Raw genomic sequence first — 16,857 nt, forward strand, 5'->3', positions numbered from 1 at the left:
CAAGGCCCTGCTCCCTCCTCATATCCAGGCCACATGGCCAGTGGCTTGGCATGAGTAACTCTAAGACTGGTAACTATGATAACAACCTCGTAGAACCTCTGTGTGTGTGTATATGAATGAATGTGTGACTAAATATGAAATTGAATGGAATGTTATAGCTATAACTAACTGCTTACTATGATTCTTTCTGTATTCACAATAAATGTGGCATTTTACTTTTCCCCTTTAATAAGATCCTGCTGGTTTTTATTTATTGGTATAACAAAGATACCTGTAAGAAACAGGCTCCTTTATAGCAGTCTCCACCTAAAGCAAAGGAAGATGCAAGTCTGCCCAGGAATTAGAATTATGTGGGTGGAGGGCTGCCATGGGTATTGTTTTGGATTAGGATGTGTAGAGAAAAAAACAGGCAGGCAGAGAAGGAAGTGCTAGACACAGCCAGGACAAGCTCCGTGTGGTGCTGGCAGAAATAGGCTTATGACTTCAAGCAAAGTCACTACCCCCTGTTTGGTTCCTCCTGTTTTCAGGGAGCCAGGACTCTGTACACTCTTTGTAAATCAGGAGGATTGCATCAAAAGGTACCAGCTCCATCCCCCATTTCTTCTCTTAACTGGACCAACATGCAAGACCTCCCAGTTTTTGTCTATCCAATCAGGCCAAAAGGAGTAACAGTATTTTTATCCCAATTGATCCCAGTCAAGGGAAGTTAAGGCCAAAATCCTTGTCTACAACTGAAAAAATGTGAAGTTCAGCAAGGAGAAAGGAGTCCCTCAATCCTAATGTTGTTCAGTGTTGCACAGGTCCTCCAGTGCAAGTTACAGCATCCCGAGGAGAAGCAGCATTAAAGGGCCATAGCAGCAGGAAGAATCAGACCCCATTGTATTATTGTTGTGTAGAAGAAAGAACATTCTCACCCTTTGTTTATGATATCTAATTAGGTCGAAGGTCTCCAGGGCAGGGACTGACTCTTACTATGTTTGTATAGGTCCTAAAACAGGGCATCTCTGACCTCAGTTGAAGCTTCTAACTCCTCCTAAGTATCTGTTAGGTGACACATTCATATCAGTGTTGCTCAGGACAGGTTATCCTTTCACTAGAGTTTCTGATGCTTAAATCCTCAATTTAAAAAGTTAGATGCTGAGTAGTGCAGTATTTTTTCCTGCCACATTTTGTGTGTTTTGTAAATCTCAGAAAAACATCTTTAAACAGCATGGTGAAGGACAAGTCCTAGCCTCAAAGGGGAAGGATAACGTTCATATGGAACTTAGAGCGAGACAAATATCCTCTACTGATAGTCTAAGGACTCTATTTTGTCAGAATTGTCTGTGCCGCCTCTAATATACAGTTCTCTTTTTCTCTCCCAGTTTATTGGAATGTTTCTTGTAAATTGGCGGTGAGAGAAGCTGTTAGCACCTGTAACTGTAGCCTGACTGTGCCCAAGATGTTTTTGAAAAAGAAATCTCTTTCACAGAGACTTTAGGGCAGAGGTGAGCAAACTACGGCCCATGGGCCACATCTGGCCCACAGAACTGTCCTGTCCAGCCCCTGAGCTCCTGGCCTGGGAGGCTAGCCCCTCCCCTGCTGTCCCCCCTCCCCTCCAGCCATGCTGCCACGCTCTGGGCAGCGGGGCAGCGCGCTCAAGCAGGGCAGTGTGTCTGGCTCCAGCCCAGCTCCCAGACATGCTGCTCTGAGCGGCATGGTAAGGAGGCTGGGGGGTTGGATAAGGGGCAGGGGGTTCTGGGGGGCAGTCAGGGAGCGGTTGGATAGGGAGTGGGGGCCAGGCTGTTTGGGGAGGCACAGCCTTCCCTGCAGTTCCGCACCCCAATGTAGCCCTTGGGCCAAAAAGTTTGCCCACGCTGCTTTAGGGTATGGTATCTGTTTTCTCCTCTTATTACATGTGACTTTTAAAATGATCTTTATACCCTTTTTAAGTTCAAGACTTTATAGGTAGGATAGTTTTATGCTTGGAAAAAATATTCATTACATTTGTGTGTGAGTGGAGATTAAATCTTTTGATTTCAAGCTTGTTGATTACACTTAAATGCATAAATAAAGTGTTTTAAAAAGGCACACTTTTAAAGCTAAACCAGATATCATTTTTCAGTATGCTGGAGGCAAATTAACTGCGGTATCAATGTAAATAAATCAAGGAATCATCTGCACACTCAGATATAGCATGACAACATTCTGTTGCTCAATGTTTTACATTCCGCCAAAACAGAGTTTTCAGACCATCTATGAAGATCATCTACCTGCCTCCTAGATATCATCCACCTTCGCTGAGGCTCATGTTATCATTCAGATCACATCATTGTATCATCACCTGTTTAAATGATACAGTGTGGATAAAAATTAAACATGTATTTTTATGGTTGTTACCAGTAGCAATGGGGATGCAGGACCACTGGGACCTCCATGTTTAGAAATAAATACGAACTAGTTATTAATATGTACTAACAGCAATTACTGTTCTCTTGGGTGTCAATGGGAGTTCTGCCATTGACTTCAGAGGGAAAAGAACCAGCCCCCACCCCACAAAGGCTATAAAAAGACTCAGATAAGATCCTGCACCTATACAAAAGAACTGTTATATTTCAGGGCCAGGAGCCTCAGCTGGTGTAAATTGTCATGAATGTATTACTACTAATAAAATTATCCAAAACATAGTACTTGGTGGTGATGGCGACCTCAACTACCCAGACATCTTGGGAAAATAATAGCACAGATTATCCAACAAGTCCTTGGAATACATTGGAGACAACATTTTATTACAAAAGGTGGAGAAAATGACTAGGGAACATGCAGTTATGAATTTGATTCTGACAAACAGGGAGAAACTAGCTGAAAATCTGAAGCTGGAAGGCAGCTTGCACGAAAGTGATCATGAAATGCTGGCATTTGTGAGTCTAAGGCAGAGGTGAAAGTAAGCCAGTACGGTATACCGGCAAGAGCCAGTGCGCCATACCGGGGTGGCCCAGCTTCCCCAGGTGGCAATTTAAAGGGCCTGGGGCTCAGCAGCTGGAGCCCCAGGCCCTTTAAATTGCCACCAGAGTCCCACTGCTGGAACCCTGGGGTAGTGGCAGCGGCCCCAGGCCCTTTAAATAGCCGTCGGAGCCCCGCCACCGCTACCCCAGGGCTCCGGGGGCTATTTAAAGGGCCCGGGGTGGTAGAGGCGGCCCAGCTTCCCCAGGTGGCAATTTAAAGGGGCTGGGGCTCCCAGCGCCCCCGGCTGCCACTGCTACCCCGGCGGGGAAGGGGAAGGGCACTTGCCGGTACAAGGTGGGCCGGGGCTGGCTCTGACCCCCCCATCCCCGCCCCTTCTGCCCGAGGCCCCGCCCCTTCCAGGGGTCAGAGCTGGCCCCAACCCAGCCCCCTACTGGTAAGTCCCTATTTCTACTTTCACCCCTGGTCTAAGGAATGGTAAGGAGGAAAATAAAGACAATGGACTTCAAGAAGGCAAACTTTAGCAAACTCAGAGAATTAGCAGGCATGATCCCATGGGAAGCAAGTCTAAGGTGGAAAAAAAGAGTTCAGAAGAGTTAGCAGATTTTTTTTTAGAGAGACATTATTAAGGGCAGAAGAACAAACTATACAATGAGTAGGAAAGATAGGAAGTATGATAAGAGGACACCCTGGCTTAACCAAGAGATTGTCAATTATCTGAAACTCAAGGAAGCATACAAGAAGTGGAAACTAGGTCAAATTACAAAGGATGAATATAAAAAAAAAATACCTCAAGCATGTAGGGGCAAAATGAGAAAGGCCAAGTCACAAAATGAGGTTAAACTAGCTAGGGATATACAGGGTGACAAGAAAGCATTTTACACATACAAGAGGACGACCAGGGACAAGGAGGAAAAACAATGACAGAAAACACAGCAATGGATAAAGTGTTAAATGCCTTATTTATTTCAGTTTTCACCAAAAAAGTTAGTGATTGTATGAGTAACCTAGTGAACATCAGGGTACAGTATATGGTGTATAAATAATATTATAAAGAGAATTTCTGGCTGCTGTACAACTGAAATTAATGTATTCTATATGGATATGTGAACCATCCATATACATGTAAGTTATGATACATTGTTCTCCAATCTGAAAGGAGATCATCTTTCTTTATCTAGGAAGAATAGCAAGTCCCTAAGGATCCTTCATAAAAGAATAAAGATGGGATCTGTCATAGATGAGTGAATTACTCACTACATTAGCAACAAAAAAAATATAGAAAAATATGTGTAAAGTTGATCTTGTACTCAGACACTGCCAAGTAACAGGCAGTGCCAGATAAAATGGCAGGCAGTATTTCCTTTTTTGTAAACAGTTTTCCTATAAATTTCAAAAGAAGTGTGAAATCAGTATGGGATGACAGCAGGAACCAGATCTTGATACGAAATAACCAGGAAAAAACAAACAGCTGTGACATTTATTTTCTAGAGTCTACTCAGATTGATTTCATAAACAGAGTAGTGAAAAATTATTATGGTTCTCTTCTGATTTGGATTCACCAATTTCTCAATGTAAACAATAGTTCTAATGTACTTTGTCATTTGGATTCATGCTAGTGACGTGCCTGCAAACTGCTCTGAATTTCAGGCGTGAGGAGCTACTGTAGCCAAAAAAAAAAAAAAAAAAGATGCTTTAACAATCCATCCTCATATGTAAACTGCCTCAGAAGAAAATTGAAAAATTGGAAAGGATTCTGAAAGCAGCTACAAGAATGATTCAAGGTCTGAAAAACATGTTTTATAGTGAGAGATGAGTGAAGCTGGATCTATTAGATTATCCAATAGAAGGTTAAGAGATTACTTGGTCAATGTCTGGAAGCACCTAAATGGGAAAGATAGTTTTGATAGTAGACAGCTTTTTCATCTAGAAGGAATGGGCATGAGATACAATGGTTGGAAGCTGGAGATAGACAAATTCAGATTAGAAATAAGGTGTACATTTTTAACAGTGAGGGTAATTAACAATTGCCATTTACCAAGGGATGTGGTGGATTCTCCATTTTTGAAGTCTTTAAATGAAGTTTGGATTATTTCTAGAAGATATGCTATAACTGGAAAAAGAAGTTATAGGCTTCATGCAGGAATTACTTGGTGAGGTTCTGTGCAAGAGGTCCAACTAGATGATTATAAAGGTCCCTCCTGGCTTTAAAGACTACAAATTGATGAACCCATTGCAGTATGCAAAAAAAAAAAAGTTAATTAAAAGAACATAAGAATCTTAGGGTGTTCCTCTACAGTTTTACATTTTTTAAGTATCCACATTGCCAAAAATTATAATCAATAATAAAGAAAAATATAGACATATGCCTGGACTTTGCAAATCTTTATGCATGTGAGTAACTTTATGCAGGTGAATAGCCCCACTGAATTCAGTGGACCTTGTTTGGTCAAGTTAAGGAGATACAGGAAAGAATACAAGCAAAAAAAAGTCTTAATTTATTTTTTATTTTGCTCTACATAAAAGAATGCAGATTCATCCCAGAATATAAAGTTGCTCTGTGGGAACTATTAGTCACACAACTTAGAAATCTGTTGTTAGATTTTGAGCACTGGCTAGAAACAAAGCAGCAAATTATTCTCAGCATTGCAGAACATTGTTCTTACAAGGACTTGTCAGATATTTTCTTGAAACTGAAAAGCAGAGAGTTATTTACTCCTTCAAGCTGCATGGCTCAACCCAGTTAGATGATGCAAAATGATGGATTCAAAGCCATGCAACAACATTAACAGGGTGGAGCCAGCTACGTTTATTTATTTAATTTGTTAGAATATTTTCTGTGTGACAGCACTGACTTTTCTGGTTGATGCAATTTAGGGAAACATGCTGAAGGAACTGAACAGAAAATAGTCCCACCACATGTAAATATGAGAATCACAAAAGATAAGGGGGAACCAATATTCAAAATGTAGATACCAGTTGTTTACTTGGCCACATGGTCTTGATAGGACTTGTACACATGTGATCAATTACAGGAATATGATCAGCAGCACAATCTTACATATATGATCAAGATTCAAGACAAGCACATTTTTTCAAATGTTTATTAAACAACATTTTGTTGATCAAAACAATTTGTTAATTTGGATCAAATTCAGTTAATAGGTTTGTCTGAAAACAATGTTTTTTTAAATAGTCAAAATAGTTTCATTTTTGACATCTTCTAACTGAAATATTGAATTTCTAAATTTAACTAGCTTTTTTTGTTTAAATGTCCAAGGGTAAAACACTGAAAACCGATATGAATTGTTTCATTTCATATAAAAAAATACTTCATTTGACTCAAAATGAAACATTCAGGCTTTTCATTTTAGCAAGAAAAGCCACACACACAAAAATTACATTTCAGGTTGAACTGAAACTAAATTGTTTTGGGATTTTTTGATTTGGCCATTCAGACAGAAACTTAATTATTCACTGCACTCTAATCAACTGCCAGCCTATGATTAGCAGCATGAAAGTAATAAGCAGAAATGTGCATGTGTTTTCAGCAATACTCACATTTACTGAGGTAAAAACAAGGCTATCTAAAATTAAAACCCCATATCTCAGTGATGTGGAATTTTAATGGGAGGAGGGCTCAGAATCCAACCCCCAGTTTCATAGCTGGCTACCCTGAGGCAGACCAAGACTCTGAATTTTGAGATGTTTAACAGCCAGCTCTGAGTCTGAATTTTGCTCCTTGGGATCAACTCTAGGAAAGATGAAATATAAACTGCCTGTTGTAATGATTAGAGCTGGTTAGGGAATGGTTTTCTTGTACTGGGAAAATTTGAGACTTCTAAACTTTTAGACTAAAGTGGGATATTTTGACTATGTTGTAACTTTTTTCCATTTTTTTTCCCCCAAAATGAGAAATTAGTCAAAACCATTTCCTGTGAACAGTTACAATTGTGAAAAAAATCAGTCCAAAAATTCCCAGTCAGCTCTAGTAATGATCCATTTAAGGCAACTAGAGGTTACAGTAAGGCAATTCGGGTTGCTTAATTCAAGGGGTCATCTTTGTGGCAGGGAAGCTGTACGTTTCTAAATCTCTAAGTGGATGTCAACATTGCAGCTGGGGGTGAACCTCCCAGCCTGGGTAGACAGACTCATGCTAACAGGGCTCAAACTAACGTGCTAAAAATAGCAGTGTGGATAGCACCAGCAGAGACTCAGGATAGCTGCCTGAGGTTGGACCCAGGGTTTAGAGTAGGTCTGAGCTTGAGATGGCTAGACTGAGACTCAGCCAGTGCTACAGCATTGACAACTATTTTCAGCGTCCTAGAGTGAGCTCCACTGACACAAATTTGTCTGTTCAAACTGGGATGCTCACACCCAGGTGCAGCATAGATATACTGTTTGCAGCTCAGTACTGGAACTTCTTTTTGTGAGAGTGTCTTCCTACCTCGGTCTGATCCACAGCCCACTGACATCAGTTGAATGGCTGTCATTGACTCCCATCATCTACAACAAGAATTATATGCATGCTATTATCCGAGGGAAGCACATGGTAATAATTCTTTAAAAGTTATGTTTGTGGTTAAATAAAATATAATTATCTGATAAGACATTGGAGTGTCAGCCAATCTACCCAAAACAGAACAAGACTAATAGAAGCTAATTTCATTACTTTGAAAGCAACATTTTCTGGCTTCAGATCACAGGAAGATGCAGAATTTTGTTCAGAATTTTCAATTTTTTGGTGCAGAATTCCCTCAGGAGCATTGAACAACACTGAGAGTAATGGAGTCTCTATCACAGTTGGGGTCTTTAGGCACTGAAGTACTGAAAAATTAAAACTGATTTCAGTTTGAAGTCATCATATCCATTCAGGAGCTTGATGATGCACACTGATCCCATCACTATTCTCTCCAATCCCCAGACTAATCCTGGATTTCTCAGAAATCATTTTCCAATTCTGTCCTTTATTCTACACTGAGGTCTCGTCTTATAAGGTAGTAATTTTCTTTATTTTTAGTCCTTCCTGGAAATTTCACTGTTTTAATTAAAGCCAACTCTGTCTACCATACAGAAAGTAAAATGTTTGATGGTACCACTGCAGGTTCTCCTTGTTATTTTAAAAAAATGCAGGCGCAACAGCAGGGAATACAGTTAGAGGCAGGACACGCCTGGCAGAAAACAACAGTTCAGCCAGAAGAAAAGGAAGCAGTCAATCCTCTGCTGCTCCTGCATGTTCAAACTCAGACACAAAATCCAAAGTTCGCTATTGCTGGCTTCCAGTAAAACAAAGACTTGTCTTCAAAACAGGTGCAGAACATGAGAGCACATCACTAAGTATTATCTGGAGGTCTGCCAGAGTCATTTCCTGTGCATCATCTATGACCTCAAAAAAAAAAAGGGGGGGGGGGAGGAATATTTATTGACCTTGATGCTGACCACTCCCATTTACCACAGAAGGTGAAGATGGGCAGAGACACCATTTAGGATTCCACTTTAAATGGGGCATTCTGCTCTAGAGCCCGTGGAGTAAATTCACTCCTTATTAGAGCATGGACTTGTTCCAGCCTGAAACAGGGTGCATGATCAAAGGTGACAAAGTCTGCCATAGCAGGCTGTGGTTATGCAAGGTGGCCTCACTCTAGTTGTCAACTGACCCTCAGACTGGCAGGGCAGTAAATGGTGGATTCCCCAAGTAAGGGGAATGGCTAAAGTAGACAAGGGGATGCTCTTATTCAGCACATGTTTACCGCACCCTCATCTTGGCTGGGCTTCCATGGAATGCTTAGTGAAAATTGCCACTGTCCTCCAAGTGGGAGGGTGATTATGAAAACATTGCCTGTGTTCCCCCCAGAGGTGAATCCACCTTGGGGCACAGGGACTATCACTGGCGCAGAGAATTGAAAAATGAACCTTCTGTGCCAACAGAGGTGAATCTGACCCTTTAGCTTTAGCCATCAGCACCCGTAGTGATAAATGGTGCAAGAGAATATAAAGAGAGCCTGAACACATGTAACAATGATTCCTAGTAATAACTGACAGAATCTGTGGCCCCGAACTGCGTAGAATTCTGATGACTTAGTGAAATTTCAAACTAAAAAATAATTTACAGTAACTCAGAAGTGAGGTCTTCCTCGTTTCTGGTTCCTCACCTCTTACTGGAAAATCCAATTCTAAAGGCATAAAGAGACAAATCTGGTAGTCCTTACTACTCAGGCAAAACTCTCACTGAAGGTACCTGGAGTTTGACTGAAGGCCCAGTCCTACTCCAGTTGAAGTGAATGGAAGTTTTGGCTGAGTAAGCACTGAGGACTTTATCATTCCCCAGATGAAGTCAGCAGGAATCTTTCTATTGGCTTCAAGTGGCAGGAAAACTGGATTTTGAGTTAGAATTGCAGGATTTGGGTTTAAGTGCAGTATCTGGGGCGAACTACTATTAAACCTAAAGCTGTGATCCATTTACATTTTGACTCCATTTTAGTTTCCATAAAACTGACGTCGAGTGAACATGGGGACAATTAAATTTGACTTTTATGGAGCAAAATTAATGTGTTAAAAATTAATATAATCCCCAGGCTGCTGTACATATTTAGGTCACTGGCAATGCAGTTTCCTAAATCTTTCTTAGCTCCAGCAAAAAGCTTTTTAAAAGAAATATTATGGGGAAAGAAAACACAAAGTGCGAATTTTACTCACCATACAGTGAGGACGGTGAATTTAGGCATCCATCATTTATAGAGGACGGTGAATTTAGGCATCCATCTCTATGTATCATGGGATATCTGTAGTCAGGCACTTCCTTCTGTGCTGCACTGAACTTAATCATGAATGACCAAGGTGGACTGAGCTAGAAAGGACTTTGTTAAACCTCTTTCTGTGGCTGCAGTGCTAGGATGGCAGCTCTGTAGCAACAATTTATTAAAGGATCTCAATACACATCACAAATATTAATGAGTTCTTAATTATTGTTATTCATAAATCACCAGTGTGCTAGGCACTGTGCACTTAAGCATGTGCTTAGTTTCAAAGCTGGTGAAGTCGATAGGAGCACTCAATACTTACAGTTATGCACATGCTTAAGTGGTTTGCTGAATCCTGATCTAAGTAAGCCTGACATTGCCTAGGTACCATGGTGAGATGTGCCTCAATTGCTTAAAATAGACAACATTTCCTTCAACGTTAAGTATTATTATCCCAATTTTGCAGATGGGAAAATTAAAGCCACAGAAAAAATTAAGTGATTTATCTCCTTTCATACGACAAGTCTGTGGCAGAGCCAGGAAGAGAAGCTGTATCAGTCCTATGTTTTAGCCACAAGTTCATCCGATGAAGTGAGCTGTAGCTGTAGCTCACGAAAGCTTATGCTCAAACAAATTTGTTAGTTCTAATGAGATTCATTCCCTTATGCCATCTGGTGGATTCTACTAACCAATGTAGAGACATTTCAAATTACCTCATAACTTAGTATGGTTTGATATGTTGACCCTCAAATTTGGGAGTTTAGAATTTTTTCCTAATGAAAAAGCATATAATTTATCTCCAGCAATATGTTGCTGGTGTCATATTTGTAAAGACACATTTTCTAAAGGATAAGGTGCCATTGCTAATACGTGGCTAATATGTTTTTCATTATTCACTGGCTTCTTTAAGAAATTTTCTACCAGTCAAATTCTGTCATTAACCTTTAAAGTTACGTTATTTGTTTCAAGTGATATTTGAAGCATTAATAATACAATGATCCTAAAGCCAGTCTTCTAAATGATACATATTTCCCTTTAATATAATTGCAGCTTAGTTTGCTGAGTAGGTTTAATTTAAGCAATATATTTAAGAGATGCCCTCATTACACAGGATATAAATTATAGATAATCAGGAAATTTAAAGATAATTTTAGAGTACACAAGCAACATAAACAAAGGGTGCACGGCTCTAGCGTTTTGTTAACAGAACTCTAGCATGGATTCTTTTTGTTTCATTATTGCATATTTATTGGGCAGGCAATAAAAAAAAGTGTTTGTAACAGTACCCCACAGCACTTTACAATATTATCTAAAAATGTGCTATGTGCTGTACAGCTATAAAGCAAGAAACAGTTACTGTCTTTAAGAGTTTACACAAAAGAACAGACCAAGCCATAGTAACCAGAGGCTAAACTGAAAATATGAGCAGCTGATTTTCAACTCATTAGTCCTGAGGTCCATGGAGTTATTTCTGATTTACACATTAAGTGAGAGGAAAAACAGAGCCTCGGGCACTGCAGTGTTTGGGGCCATACAAGTAACTAGATTAGATTAGAATGGATTAAATTAGATAGGTAAACTGACTCCACATCTTCCCTTAGATCTTGAATTTGTGCAACAAATTTTGTATCAAGGAGCACAGAAAAGTCCCTGGTTCTAAAAGACAAAGTTAAATGACAATGCAAACAGCAGCCACTGCTCAAAGGATTGCACGTGTGAGATGCACAACATAAAACAATTGGACTGGAAAGTTATACATGTATATGATAAATAAGAGAAAATATTAATTTTAAAAGTTGCTATTTGAAAATGTTCCTTGACTTTCCCTTTTCTGAAAAAGTCATTTTAGATTAAATAGCAATACTCTGACCCTTTTAAAAAGAAAAAAGAAAAGGAGTATTTGTGGCACCTTAGAGACTAACCAATTTATTTGAGCATGAGCTTTCGTGAGCTACAGCTCACTTCATCGGATGCATACTGTGGAAATTGCAGCAGACATTATTATATACACAGACACCATGAAACAATACCTCCTCCCACCCCACTCTCCTGCTGGTAATAGCTTATCTAAAGTGATCATCAAGTTGGGCCATTTCCAGCACAAATCCAGGTTCTCACCCTCCGCGCCCCCCCCCCCCCACACACACAAACTCACTCTCCTGCTGGTAATAGCCTATCCAAAGTGACCACTCTCCTTACAACGTGCATGAAAATCAAGGTGGGCCATTTCCAGCACAAATCCAGGTTCTCACCCTTCCCCCCCCCCACAAACTCACTCTCCACAGTATGCATCCGATGAAGTGAGCTGTAGCTCACGAAAGCTCATGCTCAAATAAATTGGTTAGTCTCTAAGGTGCCACAAGTACTCCTTTTCTTTTTGCGAATACAGAATAACATGGCTGTTACTCTGAAACCTTTAAAAAGAAAAAAACTATATATTAAATATTACCAAGTGAAGTGACAGCTCTTATGTTCAGAGGTAGACTGAGGCCTTGTCTACACTACAGGGGAAATTCGATCTAAGCTACGCAATTCGAGTTACATGAATAGCGTAACTCAAATCGACGTAGCTTAGATCTACTTACTGTGGGGTCCGCTGATGCATCGATTGCCGCTCGTTGATCCCTCAGTAAGTGTAGACAAGACCTTAGGAAGCAATTTAAACTACATTCAAAGTATGGGACTGAGAACGTGTTACAAGAAGACGAGGGCTCATGTTTGACTTTGACAGTGGCAAAATGCTGCTAGTTGTTCACAAGTTGTCTGCCATTTTGTCGGAGATAGCAAAAGAACACTCTAAATGTAACCATACATTAGTTCTCTCTGGCTTTGGGTCTGACCCACCAAAACCAATCTTGTAGAACAGGTTGAAATCCAGGGATAAAAATTTGAATCTTGTCTTCTGCAGTTTGAAAGGGTTTGGCTCCCAGGTTCCAGTTTTGAGTTCCTGGTTTATGGCGTTGGGTTTGCGTGCAGTTTCATATACCCATCTCTTGTAGTATGGTTATTTTGTCATCATTTATCCATTTTGGGAATTGAAAATTTCGTTACATATGTGACCTGATTCTCCCCTTGCTATTCCCCTGTTTCCAAAGTATTGACTTCAATTACATTAACTCTTGATTTACACCACTTTGAAAGGAGAATCAGATCAATGCTGTCTGTGTAGGGATTGTGGGCCAGATTGTCACTGGCCCTTGTGTCGGATCTCCACTTATGCTGCCTGCACGAACACTGATCACAGTAATAGCCCCTGTGGATCAAATTACTCAGGAGCAGAGGAGGACTGGTGCCATGGCCCCGAGCCTCTCTGTCCAACCCATAGAGGAAGACTGCTCCCTTCAGTGTGCCACTTTATGCCATCTGCCAACCAGACAGGGACACCAAGTCCATCCTGTTCTCCTGTACTGATCAATGCCAGGAGGGGGCACAATCTTGAGGCACAATCCTGCCAAGCCTGTACAGTGCCAACCCCTACACATGTCTCTATCTGAATGGCACAATCTAGCTCTTTCTGCAGAGAGAATGTGTGTTCGGAAGGGGGAACAGTAAAACCCATTAAAGGGTTAATGTATTTCAGCCATTACCACAATTATTTCTTATCCTACATAATGGGGAAAACTCCAGCTGCAATCCTGCAAAGTGTAATGTGTGGACAGATTACTGTGCCCATGTAGTCATGTAGACTTTGAAGTTAATGGGACTTTGCATGGGAACAACAATCTGCCAGTACATCACATATTGCAAGATCAGGGCCTATAATATCTCAAATTATGTGGTAACTGTATAATTGACTTATAAACACTGTGTGCCACTAAATTTTTATTAGTGGTAAGTAAAGCTATGTGTTCATTTCCAACTAGTGGGAATGAAATCTCTGTGGCACCCAACCCCACAGCATAGTTTAAATATACACATTGATGATTACCCATCCTACATATATACACACACTTTTCTCCTGCTTCCCCCCCCGCCCTTGGAAATATATTAGTTACTATATAAATTATAGATTTACACAGAAGGTTTGTCCATACTAATGCTATGTATCTAGGTTCTTATACAATACTCATCACCAGTAGAATTTGAACACCTTGTGATGGTCACCAGAGAGGTCATTTACATCTGTGTGTGTGTGTATTTATTTATTTCAAATGATAACGAGAGAAATAAGTTACGCACATTTTCCGTAGAGTTCAGTTATGTTGTAGTGAAAACTAATGGCAACTTTCTCTACTTAAAAAAAGTTAGTTTAATCTCTGGCCTTTGCATAAAGAAATATCTGTATAAACAAAATGGCTGACAGTCTGATCCTCGAAGATACTGAATACTAGAACTGGGTGAAAAGAAAAGAAGTAATTGTGGCACCTTAGGAGACTAATAAACTCTTTTTCTTTTTGCGGATACAGACTAACACGGATGCTATTCTGAGAACTGGGTGACTTTTGACTGTAACTTTGGATTTTCAAAGTTTTCAGTTGATTATGCTGAAGTGCTTTGGTTAATAAACAACAACTAATAAATACACCTAAATAAATCCCCCCAAATTTGAAGATTTCAGTTTTTCATTTTGAAAAGATTTTTTATTTTGAAATTTTCTTTAATTTCAATTTTAAATTCAAAATATTAAATACTCAAAATAAAAAAAAAGGTTTTGACTAGAAACAATTTTTCTCAACTTTTTGATTTGCCACAGATCTTCAGGCAGGGGGGAGTTTTGATTTGACCCGAAATGTTTTCTCTCCACAATTGCTTGTGAACGAAAAAAATCCATTATTTGCCCAACTTCACTGGAGATATGGCAGTTTATACCAGCTGACAATCTACTCTTAGATTTCAATGGGAGTTGAGGATGATCAGTAGCTTTTAAGAGGTGCTTAGCATCCTGCAATATTGGACTTGAAGTAAGAAGTGTTGTATATAGTTTCTAAAGATTTGGGGACACCACATAGTTAGGTCTGATCCTGGGAACTGTTATGCACCCTTTAAACATTAAACTCAGTCAACGGTTGCAATATCAAGACTTCAGCTTCTGCAGCCTTTGGTGCAGCGATTGTGTCTCTCTCGGTGTTTTGAAAACACCTACAATTTATGCCAATAGTGCACATGCTGATATATAAGGAGTACTTGTGGCACCTTAGAGACTAACCAATTTATTTGAGCATAAGCTTTCGTGAGCTACAGCTCACTTCATCGGATGCATACTGTGGAAAGTGTAGAAGATCTTTTTATACACACAAAGCATGAAAAAAATACCTCCCCCCACCCCACTCTCCTGCAGGTAATAGATTATCTAAAGTGATCACTCTCCTTACAATGTGCATAATAATCAAGGTGGGCCATTTCCAGCACAAATCCAGGGTTTAACAAGAATGTCTTGGGGGGGGGGGTAGGAAAAAACAAGGGGAAATAGGTTACCTTGCATAATGACTTAGCCATTCCCAGTCTCTAGTCAAGCCTAAGTTAATTGTATCCAATTTGCAAATGAATTCCAATTCAATAGTTTCTCGCTGGAGTCTGGATTTGAAGTTTTTTTGTTGTAATATCGCATATTTCATGTCTGTAATCGCATGACCAGAGAAATTGAAGTGTTCTCCGACTGGTTTATGAATGTTATAATTCTTGACATCTGATTTGTGTCCATTTATTCTTTTACGTAGAGACTGTCCAGTTTGACCAATGTACATGGCAGAGGGGCATTGCTGGCACATGATGGCATATATCACATTGGTAGATGTGCAGGTGAACGAGCCTCTGATAGTGTGGCTGATGTGATTAGGCCCTGTGATGGTGTCCCCTGAATAGATATGTGGGCACAGTTGGCAACGGGCTTTGTTGCAAGGATAGGTTCCTGGGTTAGTGGTTCTGTTGTGTGGTGTGTGGTTGCTGGTGAGTATTTGCTTCAGGTTGGGGGGCTGTCTGTAGGCAAGGACTGACCTGTTTCCCAGGATTTGTGAGAGTGTTGGGTCATCCTTCAGCATAGGTTGTAGATCCTTAATAATGCGTTGGAGGGGTTTTAGTTGGGGGCTGAAGGTGACGGCTAGTGGCGTTCTGTTATTTTCTTTGTTAGGCCTGTCCTGTAGTAGGTGACTTCTGGTAACTCTTCTGGCTCTATCAATCTGTTTCTTCACTTCCGCAGGTGGGTACTGTAGTTGTAAGAATGCTTGATAGAGCTCTTGTAGGTGTTGGTCTCTGTCTGAGGGGTTGGAGCAAATGCGGTTATATCGCAGAGCTTGGCTGTAGACGATGGATCGTGTGGTGTGGTCAGGGTGAAAGCTGGAGGCATGTAGGTAGGAATAGCGGTCAGTAGGTTTCCGGTATAGGGTGGTGTTTATGTGACCATTGTTTATTAGCACTGTAGTGTCCAGGAAGTGGATCTCTTGTGTGGACTGGACCAGGCTGAGGTTGATGGTGGGATGGAAATTGTTGAAATCATGGTGGAATTCCTCAAGGGCTTCGGTGTTTGGGGGTGGGGGGGTGGGGGGGGTGAGAAAACCTGGATTTGTGCTGGAAATGGCCCAACTTGATTATCATACACATTGTAAGGAGAGTGATCACTTTAGATAAGCTATTGCCAGCAGGAGAGTGGGGTGGGGGGAGGTATTTTTTCATGCTTTGTGTGTCTAAAAGATCTTCTACACTTTCCACAGTATGCATCTGATGAAGTGAGCTGTAGCTCACGAAAGCTTATGCTCAAATAAATTGGTTAGTCTCTAAGGTGCCACAAGTACTCCTTTTCTTTTTGCAAATACAGACTAACACGGCTGTTACTCTGAATGCTGATATATGGACGTCACTAGCTTTCAACAGTCCATCTGGTAGTGAAGATTCATGAATCACGGGCCCATGCATTCAGATCCTTGTGAATGCAGATGTCTGTGCTAGCAGATCGGATTGCAAGATTGATGCTTAAATAGGATTTAACTTCCTGATCTATTAACAGGAAGGACTTTATGCCATGTTTACTATCAGTAAGAAGTGAATTTCTCCAGGGTTTGAGGTTAGATTTGATTACAATAAGCACCCAGAGTCTTTGATGCTTCTGAATTATCTGACCATATCGGGAGTTTCCTTGCCACATTCCTTCATTCCCCATGTAATATCTTGATCCTCCTCCTACCTACTGTGCTGTCTTGTGAGGGACATGGTGAGGCAAGTCATTGTCCCATCTGGTAGG

General features: G+C 40.5%; 1 long non-coding RNA gene across 1 annotated transcript in view; it reads right to left on the bottom strand.

Annotated features, from left to right (window-relative positions):
* Positions 1–7,391: 7,391 nt before the first annotated feature.
* The window catches only part of LOC141988988 (uncharacterized), a 79,204-nt gene continuing 69,738 nt past the window's right edge, over positions 7,392–16,857 (bottom strand). Inside the window, exon 3 of the long non-coding RNA XR_012639882.1 lies at positions 7,392–7,449. This is a non-coding gene — a long non-coding RNA (uncharacterized LOC141988988). The remainder of the gene's footprint in view (positions 7,450–16,857) is intronic.

This window comes from Natator depressus, chromosome 6 (assembly GCF_965152275.1).
Source record: "Natator depressus isolate rNatDep1 chromosome 6, rNatDep2.hap1, whole genome shotgun sequence".
In the NCBI taxonomy this organism is placed as follows: Eukaryota; Metazoa; Chordata; order Testudines; family Cheloniidae; genus Natator; species Natator depressus.